The sequence below is a fragment of the Prunus dulcis genome, chromosome 3 (assembly GCF_902201215.1).
Source record: "Prunus dulcis chromosome 3, ALMONDv2, whole genome shotgun sequence".
NCBI classification, from domain to species: domain Eukaryota; kingdom Viridiplantae; phylum Streptophyta; class Magnoliopsida; order Rosales; family Rosaceae; genus Prunus; species Prunus dulcis.
This window is the reverse complement of record NC_047652.1, coordinates 5,457,315-5,469,778: the sequence shown is the minus strand read 5'-3', so window position 1 is coordinate 5,469,778 and position 12,464 is coordinate 5,457,315. Positions and strand designations below refer to the sequence as shown.

The 12,464-nt window shown below is 37.7% G+C and overlaps 1 long non-coding RNA gene across 1 annotated transcript; it reads right to left on the bottom strand.

The window, feature by feature from the left end:
- Positions 1-415: 415 nt before the first annotated feature.
- Positions 416-888, bottom strand: LOC117620608. Its single transcript, XR_004584814.1, has 3 exons — positions 842-888; positions 605-757; positions 416-511 (listed from the first exon to the last, which is right to left on the bottom strand). It is a non-coding gene; the product is annotated as an uncharacterized LOC117620608 (long non-coding RNA).
- Between the last annotated feature and the right edge of the window lie 11,576 nt (positions 889-12,464).

Below are 12,464 nucleotides of genomic sequence, written 5' to 3'. Positions count from 1 at the left end.
TCTCCCTCAGTTGTATTACTTGGCCCTTCAGCCCCTTCAATCCCCTCCTCTCCTTTTCCTCTCCCTCATTTCTATTACTTGGCCCTTCACCCCCTTCAATCCCTTCATCTTCCTTTTCCTCTCCCTCATTTCTGTTACTTGGCCCTTCATCCTGTTGAAGTAGGTCATCCATTTCCCCATATCCCTTAAATAGATGTGAGACGACACAGCGATTCGTCCTCTGTTTCAGTAAAGCTAGGTCCCTCCTTACTTCCTGCTCAAACTGAGGACCTAAACATTGGTCCAACAGTTTTTCCATCCGTATGACCTTTAAGTGAAGGACGTCTTTTTCCCGCTTTACTTGAAACAACTCGGACCTCAACAAGCTTACCACCTTGTTCAACTCATCAAGATCACCACATGAAGAAGGAATTGACTCTGCCGAGACAACAGCAGGGCGATCCTGTGGCCAACTCCAATATGGCTGTCTCATTTCCTCTTCACTCGGACATAGCGCCCGCAACTGAACTGACTGTTTCAGAATACAGACAAGAGTCATATTAAATCATTCTACTTAATAATTTCATTCAATCTTATCAATAGTTCCAAGGGCTGCAAACCAAACCTCTTTGCTCTGGAAAAAATAATTGTTCAACTTTCTCATCTCTGGAACAGACGTAGTAGTTCTCCATCGCAAAATACGCGGGACAGCGGTCGGATCAACAACCTTGCAGTAATTCAGGTCCGCCATTCTAGGAATTAATTCATATACCCAAATCTACACAATTCACAGGACAAAAGTCATTATTTATGTTTTAAAGAAAAACAAAACATAACTGACATGAACATTATTACCATGTACCTGGAAAGCATACGTGAAACCTTTAAAACTCCAGCCACTCCTTTGCGCTTCACCATGCTTATCCTTCTTGCCCTTCTCATTTCTCCGGCTTGTTCCCGTTACCTTACTTTTCCCCTTCCCTCTTCCGTCTTCATTTTCAAAGCTTTTCACATACTTTGTTGGTGCAGAAAATAGACTGTCTTGGGTTTTGTCAAAGGACACCGAACCCCACGGATACCTGTTGAACGCATCCAAGTCCTCTACAAGGGTCAGGTAATTTAGATTGATGTTCAAATGTTTGTCCCTTCCCAAAACCACTAACTCAGCAAAGTAAACAAGAGCTAGCTTGTAGATGTCATCTTCCTCTGTGCACCTCAGAAATGCTTCTTCTAAAGCATTGCATGTAATTCCTTCGTCTATAAAATATCTTTCCTGAAGTCTGATTTCATCACTCTCTCCACTGGAAACTTCAGGCACTTCCCCAAAACGAAGCCCTGTGATCAAACAGAAATCCTGACGAGTGAACTGAGCAACATCACACCCTAATAAGAAACTCAGTCCATCCAGGTCTTTCACACCCTGCCCCGCTACTCTACGCAACACAGCCCCATGCACAATCTGCCCGCTAAACTGAATCTTATCTATATTCAGAAGATGGCCAAAGCATGATGTCTTGAATTGTTCTAATTGTTCCGCACTCAACTTCGCTCGAATTGCAGCTAGAGATGAATTTGCATGTGAGCAGTTGTTCACCCGTGACGAATATGCCTCTGCCTCTGGCCATACCAGCTCCACGTTGGATCCCATTTCCTCAAATACAATGTGAAATAACGTGAACACATATACTACCATGTATTTGCACAATCACAACTAGTCAACCAGGCACATTACAAATTTACAAAGTACATGAGCATAGGGATTACTGATCACAGGCTTTAACATCATCAACGCAATGTGACACATTTTGTGCAAATACATGTTAATGCAATGCTTATGTCAATTACAAACAATTTCACCTGTTTTATTTATGGATCCATACTCTTGTGAGTGCAATCTAGGCAAGTTCTGCACTTCACACACATGACAATTATTGTCATTTCATACACAACACAAACTACATAAATAAGAAATATAGTGGAAGGAAGCAAAGCAAAGCATTTACTCTGCTATCTGCTTGCTAAGCAATTGTCAGATTTCATCTTTCTTTCTAGCTTTTTCTTCAGTCAGCCACAATCGTCATAGATCAACCTTTATTTCAAATGCTTTCCACTTTTATTCATCAGTTTATTATTATCTGTTCTCATTTATCATAGCCAAATTTAGTAACAAATGAAATAATATTTATTTCAAAAAATATATAAATTCTAGCGCCAGAGAGATAATCTGCACTATGCACTGCTTCAAATGTGGAAGGTTTTGAGGGCCTCCTCCAATTCAACACCATTATCTTATTCATATCATTACTGACATGATATTCACTTGTTATTGACTTGATTTTCATTCTTTTTTTAACATATACCCAAGCAAAAATTAACATGCAACTGAAGCACAACGAAGAGATGCCAAATCTAACAAAATTTATGGTACAAATTGGGGAAAACCATTACTCTAACCCTAAACTCAAATTCCATAAATTACTCACCAAATGCTGGTTATTGCAAGGCGTCTGTGTGGGGGTGTTTCTGTTTCTTTGCTCCACAAATGGAACCTACCACTTCCAACGACTACAGCTTCTCTCCTTCCCCTTCCACTGCTTCGCCCCTTCACTGATTTGGAATCCACACTTTTCCCCTTCTACTCAAAATAACTACTTTTTCGGGGTCTGGAGAACGTGAGTGGCGAATCGTTGCCTTCAACTGTCTTTAGCCGTTGCCTTCATTGGGTTTCTCAGACCTCTGGGTTTTAGAGAGAGAGTGTTTTCTATTCAGACTTCGAACTTGCCTCTTCTGCTTCTTTTTCGGACGTGTTTCCCTCTTCTTCTTCTTTTTGGACGTGCTGGATATTCAATTCGGGTTTGGGTTCCCCACCTACCCAATTGTGAAACTTAATCTCAATTCTCCCCAGCCCTGGGATTGATCTGATGGCTATAAAGTGAACCCCTTATAACTTACCCCTTATAACTTTCCACTCATTATAGTCAAGTCTAAAAGCCTCAGCCTTAAACATTAAAGTTAGGAAAGTTAGTAACCGTTACTAATTTGTACCAGAAAAATAACATAGTTAAAAAAGAACAATTGCGATTGAGAAGTAGATTTAAGCAAGATTTGATTTAAAGAAAATTTAATTGATTAAAACACTAAGGCATTGGGGTTCCACTTTTAAAATAAGTATGCAACTCTTATTAATTTGATCCACAAAATATTTTCCATTGTAGTTGTTCAAAAATAATTAAAGCTCTTTTTAATTTCCTTTAGAAGTATTCTAAGTATAACTTGTGCCATTGACAACAAACTATCAAAAAATAATCTTCTTCGAAATTCTATTAATCTTAGTAATTATCTCCTCTTTTAAGAGCATGAAAGTTTTTACTACACAATGGAAAAAAAATGATTGAACCCATGAAATAGATTATCAAACATTCATCAATTAATTGAAAAGAAAAACTACAAATTCCATTTGAACAAAACAACAAATTCACATTAAAGCTTAAGTTTGGATCAAACTAATAATTACATACTCATATTAAAAGCTTTTTCCCTAGCCTTAGCTAGGGAGTTAGTTTCCCATAAAATAAAACTAAAGAAATTAAAACTAGAAGAATTGGAGGAAGGAGAGAGAGCTCAAGAGAAGATTGTGAGCTTGGTGTGTGTTTTGAAGCTTGAAGACTTCTCTATTTATAGGGCTAAGAAGGAGAAACATCATTATGGATTCCAACACCACCATTCATATTTTAATGCAATACCTAACTCCCACTTCATCTTGCCTATGAATTGACTTTGAATTTGAGCTTCTTTGGAGTGGATGACACCTCACAAGCATGTGAATTCAATTTCTTCTTGTTTGCTTCCATCCCATACTTATTTTCCTTTCTTCTTTTGCCATGGGTGTGGCACTTCATGCATTCTTTTCTTCTTGTGCTAGTTGCACTTCTTCCTTCATCATCATTGCTTCATGGATATGTTGAAGTTCTTTAATTGGACACTAGCATATTATCTTTGGGTGGCACACTTCTTGGCATGCAAATTGAGTTGGTTTTCACAACACACAAGCCTACATAGGAAGTCATTGATCAAAGTTAATAACATTAAACCAATTTGACCAAGTAAAAATATAAATGCATAAGATTATTTAATTACCCATTATAATTGCTTTTAAAATTAAATGTTAAGGGAAATAAACATGTATTATTGTAATATTATCAGTTACCAATTGACTCACATGACTTTATGAAGACAGGTTTTTGCCATTAATAATGATTTGACCGCCGTCTCTCAGCAAGAAAGAAGGCTGGCAAATTTACCCCAAAACCAAGAGGAACCGTCTTCCAAGTGGTTTTTCAGCTGTAAAAGGATGACAAATCATAGGGATATCCCTTGAAACCGGTGTTTTTATCTGAGATATCCTTTCTCCTAGCTATGGATCGACTCATGATGACAAATTGGCAGTTGACTTTGGACAACACTCAAGTGTTATCTTCCAGCCTTCACTGTCATCGTTAAAGAATTTACCCTTATAAATATAGAGGTTTAACAACAACACTCGGGGACTCTCTCTCCAACATCAGACGCGACGTCTTGTAAACACTTGAACAAAACTTCAAGATTTTCAAACAGCCAATTTGCTGCCCTGATAACCATTTAACAACTCCTGCGTTTATCTTTTATTGCTCTGCCACCTTCATGGTATGATTCTTGTTTAAATAGTCACTCTAGTTTCCTTCTAAACAGCTTAAACCTGTACATATTAGATAAGAGAAATCTCCAATCTCTTTAATATTGTAACTTGTTCTTTAAAAACAACGAAATGGAGAAATTTTTCGTTCTAACTTGTTATCATGTCGGAGCTGGATAGAGAAATCTCCAACTTCTAGAACTCTATTCTCTCTGCAATTTACCTTAATCATACTTTACATTCCTGCCATTTATCTTTTTCGTATCTTACTTTCCAGTAATATACTTTCCCGTATTTTTTTTATTTTTGAATCTTTTGTTACAACTGTTCATTACTAGACAAGCCCATAATGAGGGTTCTAGGTCATAATAGGGCTTCATTAGCCCGAAAACAAGGGTTTGTCAAGGCCCGAATCATACCATTGGGCCCGAATTAATAAGTCCTAACCCAATTTGGGGTTATCTCGAACCCGAATTAGGTTTTTGAATCCAATCATGGGAGCATTGACCCTAACATTGGTTTTTCTGTTTGGCTAGGTACTGTTCGCATTTGCCAAGCTATAGACGCACAATTGAAAGAATATTGAAGTCCTCTTAATTGAGGCATAAAAAAGAACTCATCCGAGCTAGTACCCCTTTGGAGCACAATGGCTTGATTAGAGGTCCAGAACAAGTACAAATCTACCAAACAAAACATTCTACATCACATATACCAGGTCTATTGGGTTGGTATCATCCCCGATAGTGGCATGCCTACACAAACTATGATCAGGCAAGAAGAAGCAAGCCATCAAGGCCCAGCCCATGCTTGCCCGCTTTTCTCAACCTGATCCAACTTTCAATTTTGCTTGAAATTGAACTAGTCATCTCACAAGCCAGAGATCGAATTGGGGTATTGGTGTTGACCCAACCTCTTCCTCTCTCTCCCGCTTCGTTCCCAAAAAGAATCGACTTGGAAGAACAAGGAAAAAAAGGACCAACACTTGGAGAGGCCGAAATATGCCCTTATGACGTTGGTTTCCACCATTTGTTCGACGAAATGCCTCAAAGAGGCTTTGCTATAGCAGCTACGCATAGGACATAAAGATCCTTTGATATATCTCTCTCTATATATATTGTTTAAGGACAGGGATACGGTGGAGAGCCAAAGCAAATCTGATTCCCTCTCAGGCTTCTTTTGGCTGCCACACGTTTTGTGTAAAATCTCCATCACAGCAAATTTTTTAAAAAGCTCAAACTCATTCAATTTTTTTTAAAATTTGGAATAAGTACGTAGACTATGGAGTTAATAATTTGGAATAATATTATTCAAGGGTAAATTATTCAAATGGTCCTCAAATGTATACCCAATTTACATTTTGGTCCCTCAATTAAATTATTCATTCAAATGGCCCATCAACTCTATATTAATCGCTCTATTGATCATACCGTTACATTATGTTAAGGGTAAATTGCTCAAATGGTCCTCAAACTTGTACGCGATTTACATTTTGGTCCCTAAATTAAATTATTAGTCCAAATGGTACATAAATTCTATTTTAATCGCCCATTTGATCCAACCGTTACATTATGTCAAAATTGCTGTTAAATATGAGGGCAAATTGGTCATTTCGTACGTTAAAATAAAAAAATAATATAAAATAAAATAAAAACTCAATAATTGGAATAGGGGAGAAGAAATCGAAGGGAGGGGGTTTGGGTCTCATGATTTTTTCCTCTCTTTTTCTTCAATTATTTTCTAATTTTGTATTTATTTTAACCCTATTTTATTTGTTAATTATGAAAAGTCGTATTTACCCCTAAAATTTGGTTACATTTAACAGAAAATGTAACGGTTGGATCAAATGAGCGATTAAAATAGAGTTTATGTACCATTTGGGCTAATAATTTAATTTAGGGACCAAAATGTAAATCGCGTACAAGTTTGAGGACTATTTGAGTAATTTACCCTTATGTTAATGTTGCCGTCAAATATAAGAGTAAAACCGTCCATAACCGTCCTATATTCCCCAAAGTGGTGATAAAGTGGTGATACATAGGTGATAACGTGGTGATACATAGGTCAAAAGTCTTATTTACCCCCACAAATGTAGTATATGCTGCTCACATGACTAAATTTAGCAGAAAATGTAACGGTAGGACCAAAGCGCCAATTAATAAAGAGTCGATGGACCATTTGAATGAATAATTTAGTTTATGGACCAAAATGTAAATCGGGTACAAATTTGAGGACCATTTGAGTAATTTACCCTATTATTCGAAGACACCCTCTTCCCTAGACAAGAACAAGTTGAAGAAGGAAAAAACAGATCCTCTCACGTGCACATGACGCAGAACCAACCCAACATCAATAGTCTTATTTCCTTATACCCACCACCACGTACTTCATATTAACTATATGCGGTTTCTTTTTCTTAATTTCTATTTTTTTTTTTTTTGGAATTTTGCTCAATGCGCATGGTAGAAAGAATTAACCCAACTTTATATTTTTATTATCTTTGATTCTCTTCACTATGCACATCTATCTTTTTGTATTGTTGATTCTTCATGAAGTTCAAGAAGGGCTGAGGGTTATTAGCAGAATTGCAGTTAGTGCGTTGGATTTTTAGCTGATAAAACAAAATCAGAACTTATTTAGCTGATGTGGTATATTATAAGTCATTGGATTTTTAAAACTCATAATCCGTTAAATCCACGTGGTCCTTTCAAATTTTATAAATCTTGATATAAATATTTTAAAGGGTAAATTACTCAAATGGTCCTCAAACTTATACATGATTTAGATTTTGGTCCCTCAACTAATTATTCGTTGAAATGGTCCATCAACTCTATATTATTCGCTCCAGTGGTCCTACCGTCTAATTTTCTGTTAGATTTAAGCTAATTTTAAGGTAAATAATGACCAATTTGCCCTCATATTTAACATAAATATTGACAGAATGTAACGGTAGGACCAATGGAGCGAATGATATAGAGTTGATGAAACATTTGAACGAATAATTTAATTGAGGGACCAAAATGTAAATCGAGAATAAAAAATCGATAAATAAGGGTTATTTACTGTAGACGTCCCTGAACTTGGCCCCCAGTTGCAATTGTGTCTGTGAACTTTTTCTTTTCCAATTACATCCTTTAACTGGACAAATAGTTGCAATTGGGTCCTACCGTCCAACTCTGTCAATTTGTCCGTCAAAATGAGAGGTAAAAGGGTCCTTTCGAGTATGAAGAAAAAAACTGAAAAAAGTGAATAAATAAATAAATTAAAAAAATAAATAAACTTCAAAATAAAAAGTAAAAATAAAGTGTGCACAATCCGTTCCCTCAAGCTTACTATCAAGAGACATGGATTAGCAGTCACAGATCTAGCAAGGTCCTCCCTTGAAACTCCAACAGAGCTGAAAAACTAAAGCTTGGGAGAAAGGGTTTTCTGGGGACAAGATGAAAGAACTCTTGGGCAAATATGAATAATAATGCTCGAAAGATGAAAGAACTCTTTGTTTGACGCATAATTTCCATCCCAACCGTTCCTTGTTCGATAATAACATTTGGGTGATCAAAAGGAGGTATGAAGCTCCTTCCCTCCTCTTGAGCCTGCTTCTTAGCATAAGTTTGAGCCTCATCATAGGAATCCCCTATAAGAACAACCGTGGCGCTCAATCTCTCAACAGATTTCCACTGCAAACAAGCAATACAAAATTCCACAACATTCAATAAGCCAAACCCACAAATTAGAATTGTGAAATTAAGCTCCCAAATGAAAAAAAAAATTGAAAAGAAGGAAAAGAAAAGAAAAAAAGTGTACCTTAATTTCTGGTGTGGTTACAAGCATTGCAATCACAGCACTGCAATTCAACTCCTTAGCAGCCAAGGCAACTCCTTGGGCATGGTTTGCAGCTGAGGAGCAAATAACCCCTCGATCCAGTTGCTCCCTCGGAAGCTTTGCCATCATGTTGTAAGCTCCCCGAAGCTTGAACGAGAAGACCTGCAAATTCAACAAAAAAGTTTCTGTCGAAAATCCCCAATTTTTCCAATCCAAATTATTCTATTGAACACTTGGAACAACACTTACAGACTACAAGTCCTCTTTTTCATCCAAACTCTCACTCCCAATTGCTCTGACAGCTTCGTGGCCAATTCTAAAGGTGATTCGATGGCCACGTCATACACCTTCGACGACAGTATGTTCGTCAAGTACTCCATGACGTCAACAATGTTCTTGTTGTTGTTTTCGTTGGTGACAATAAGGTCGGGTACGACTCCGAGGAAGCCAGGCGGGTATTGGAGCGAATCGGCCGAGACCCGATTGGGAGGCAGAGATGGCGTCGTTCTGGTCTTGAAGGAAGCAGAAGAGGTGGAGGGTTCGACGAAAATCTGGCGGTCGGTCGGGAAAGCGTGGCAGAAACGAAGGGCTTGATCAGACGGCGGGTGCTGAGCTTCTGGGGCCTATTGGGGAGGTGAGACTAGAGGCGTTGCGACCGGAGAAGTGAGGAATAGGCTGGGCTTACGCGGAGGGCCTCCATTGGTTGATTGGTTGGAAATGGCGGCAGTTTTTTGTGAGGAACGAGTTGGAGGTTTTCTGGGTTTTACTTTTACTTTCTAATTTTAGTCACTTAGACTCACCATTAAGCTCTTTCGAAGGGCCAATGAGAAAATGACAAGTATATTAAAGGTGGATGGCTATTGGTCTGTGACGCAGATGCAGGTGAGACTTGAAAGGACGCTTTTACCCTTCATTTTGACGGACAAATTGACAGAGTTGGATGGTAGGACCCAATTGCAACTATTTGTCCAGTTAAAGGATGTAATTGGCAAAAAAAAAAAAAGTTCACCGACCCAATTGCAACTAGGGGCCAAGTTCAGGGACGTCTACAATAAATAGCCATAAAATCCTATAAGTCATTAGATCAATTAAACTTTTTTTTTATTATCCCTAAATAGTTTTTAAAATCCCAATTGAATACACCTGATTGTTCGGGGCATCGATTTTTTGGGGTAAATTACTGAAATGGTCCTCAAATTTGTACCAAATTTACATTTTGGTCCCTAAACTAAATTATTCGTTTAAATGGTCCACCAACTCTTTATTAATCGGCGATTTGGTCCTACCGTTACATTTTCTGTTAAATTTAGTCATGTGAGCAGCACATGCTACATTTGTGGGGGTAGATAAGACTTTTGACATATGTATCACCTCTTTATCACCACTGTATTACCACTTTATCACCTATGTATCACCACTTTATCACCTATTTGTGGAACATAAGACGGTTATGGATGGTTTTACCCTTACATTTGACGACAACATTAACATAATGTAACGGTAGGATCAATAGAGCGATTAATATAGAGTTGATGGACCATTTGAATGAATAATTTAATTGAGGGACCAAAATGTAAATCAGGTATAAGTTTTACCATAACATTCCTCCACCAACTCTTTATTAATCAGCGCTTTGGTCCTACCGTTACATTTTCTGTTAAATTTAGTCATGTGAGCATCACATGCTATATTTGTAGGGATAAATAAGACTTTTGACCTATGTATCACCTCTTTATCACCACTTTATCCCCACTGTATCAGCACTTTATCACATATGTATCACCACTTTATCACCTATTTAGGGAACATATGACGGTTATGGACGGTTTACCCTTACATTTGACGACAACATTAACATAATGTAACGGTAGGATCAATGGAGGGATTAATATAGAGTTGATGGACAATTTGAATGAATAATTTAATTGAGGGACCAAAATATAAATCGGGTATAAGTTTGAGGACCATTTGAGTAATTTACCCATTTTTTTCATTCTCAGTCTCTCTCAGTCTCAATCTGTCTTCCTAAACCCTAAACCCTCAACCTTCTCTCTCAGTCTCAACCTCTTCTCCTTATATTCGCCCTGAATTTTTCTCGATTTTTCTGTCACTCATTCTCTCTCTCTCTCTCTCTCTCTCTCTCTCTCTCTCTCTCTCTCTCTCTCTCTCTCTCTCTCTGTGTCACCACCGCCATCGATTTTTGTCTCTTTAAGGTAATATCTTGAAACCCCAATTCAAAAATTTAGGGCTTTGACAAATTCTGTTAATTGTAATTATTTTGTCCAACTCTGTTGTGATTTTTCTGGACATAATTGATTTTGAAGGCTAAGGAAAGGATTGGCTTGCTGGCTGTGTTTCTGGTAATTTTATGTATTTTTTAGTTGCTGCTTTATTATTTTCTGTTCTTGGTTAGATGACAGCCATAAATTGTGGTTGTGTTTTTGGTTAATTCTATTGTTTTATTTGTTCTGGTTGCTGCTTTATTTGTAGTTTATGGAAATTTAGGGGGGTGCATTCAATTGTGATTTTAATGGATTGTTTTGAAGCTTAAAAGTACGGTGGTATTCAATTAGGATTTTCAAGTAATCAATAAAAATATGGTGGTATTCAATTAAGATTTTTAAATAATCAATACAAGTTCGGTGGTATTCAATTAGGACTTTTAAAAGATAAGAAAAAGTATCGTGGTATTCAAAAACTTACCGATTTTGAGGTATTTCATTAAATGATGTATTGTGTGAGACTTTTGAGTGTGTGTTAAATCACATAACAAATCTCATCTTCCTATGCATGATTCTCATATATGCTCTCATACTTTTTTCCCCCCACTATTCGACTGTACATTAAAATTTTTTTTCATAAGAGAGACGATAAGGAAACATTAACAAGAAAGACGATATTGCCTCTCCTGGAGCTAATGGGCATTTTCCAATAGCTTTGCTTTCCTTGTAGACAAGCTTATTTGGAGAAAAATTATATTTTCGATACTCTGTTTTTAGAATCTCCTGCTCATTGTAGACATTTCCTTGCAAGGAGTTGCAGCACTCCACAACTCCGCCGGTGTGCTCACAAGTTGCTTGATCTAATGCCTCAAAGAGGCTTTTTTTTTAATGCGTAGCTGCTGCGCATACATCACACATGGCTAAATATTTTTTCTAATTCCCTGTCCCAAAATGTTTGGGACCAGGATAAAACAAAAAGAAAAAGAAAGAAGAAGCCTTACCCACAATCTAGAAGAAACGTTGATAAGGTATAATGTGTTTTTTTACTCCACAGTTTTGGTCCAAACTTTGACAAAAATTAGGAGTAGTCATGGGGTTGGACTAGGAGTTTTCACTATGTTTCTTTATTTTGTATTTCTGGTGCTATATGTTTTGCATTAGGTGTTGGTGGTTTTGGATGTAGCTTCTAGGTTCTAGCCTCTGCTTATGCTTTTGTATTTCTATTGTTGGTTTTTCAGTTGTGTTGTGTTTTTTTAATGTATTCATTATGGCCATGTATGGCTATATTGGGAGTTACATTGTTGATGTCGGTATACTCTCCCTGGACTAACCATTGATGGTTACTATGCCTCCATCTTTGTATTAACCCTAAAAATTGGGTACATTCCTTCAGGTTATGTATTTAGGTGAATGATGATGGGTGATTGTCACATTGCGGGATCGGCTCCACCGCAGCACGATATTGTCCATTTTGGGCCCCCCCTCTCTGCCCTCACGTTTTTGTTTCTGGGAACTCATGAGCAACTTCCCAATGAGTCACCCATTCCAGGATTGCTCTAGCCTTAACTCGCTTAACTTCGGAGTTCTCATGACTCTAAAGCCAATGAGCTCCCAAAAGGCCTTGTGCTAGATAGAGGCAGACATGTACATATAAAGCACATCACCCCCTCTCCGTTGGTTGATGTGGGATGTTACAATCCACCCCTCTTATGAGCCCGACGTCCTCATCGGCACACTCGCACCACACGGCAGAGTGGCTCTGATACCAAATT